Consider the following 880-nt stretch of genomic DNA (forward strand, 5'->3'; position numbering starts at 1 on the left):
GCTTCATGTCTGAGCCTCATGTCTGAGCTTCATGTCTGAGCTTCATGTCTGAGCTTCACGTCTGAGCTTCACGTCTGAGCTTCACGTCTGAGCTTCATGTCTGAGCTTCACGTCTGAGCTTCATGTCTGAGCTTCATGTCTGAGCTTCATGTCTGAGCTTCATGTCTGAGCTTCATGTCTGAGCTTCACGTCTGAGCTTCACGTCTGAGCTTCATGTCTGAGCTTCACGTCTTCATGTCTGAGCTTCACGTCTGAGCTTCAGGTCTGAGCCTCATGTCTGAGCTTCACGTCTGAGCTTCACGTCTGAGCTTCACGTCTGAGCTTCGCGTCTGAGCTTCACGTCTGAGCTTCACGTCTGAGCTTCACGTCTGAGCTTCACGTCTGAGCTTCACGTCTGAGCTTCACGTCTGAGCTTCAGGTCTTCATGTCTGAGCTTCATGTCTGAGCTTCAGGTCTGAGCCTCATGTCTGAGCTTCACGTCTGAGCTTCACGTCTGAGCTTCACGTCTGAGCTTCGCGTCTGAGCTTCGCGTCTGAGCTTCACGTCTGAGCTTCACGTCTGAGCTTCACGTCTGAGCTTCACGTCTGAGCTTCACGTCTGAGCTTCAGGTCTTCACGTCTGAGCTTCACGTCTGAGCTTCACGTCTGAGCTTCACGTCTTCACGTCTGAGCTTCACGTCTGAGCTTCACGTCTGAGCTTCACGTCACGTCTGAGCTTCACGTCTGAGCTTCACGTCTGAGCTTCACGTCTGAGCTTCACGTCTGAGCTTCATGTCTGAGCTTCACGTCTGAGCTTCACGTCTGAGCTTCAGGTCTGAGCTTCACGTCTGAGCTTCACGTCTGAGCTTCATGTCTGAGCTTCACGTCTGAGCTTCACGTCT

Source organism: Gobius niger (genome assembly GCF_951799975.1).
Source record: "Gobius niger genome assembly, chromosome: 1".
Taxonomy (NCBI): Eukaryota; Metazoa; Chordata; class Actinopteri; order Gobiiformes; family Gobiidae; genus Gobius; species Gobius niger.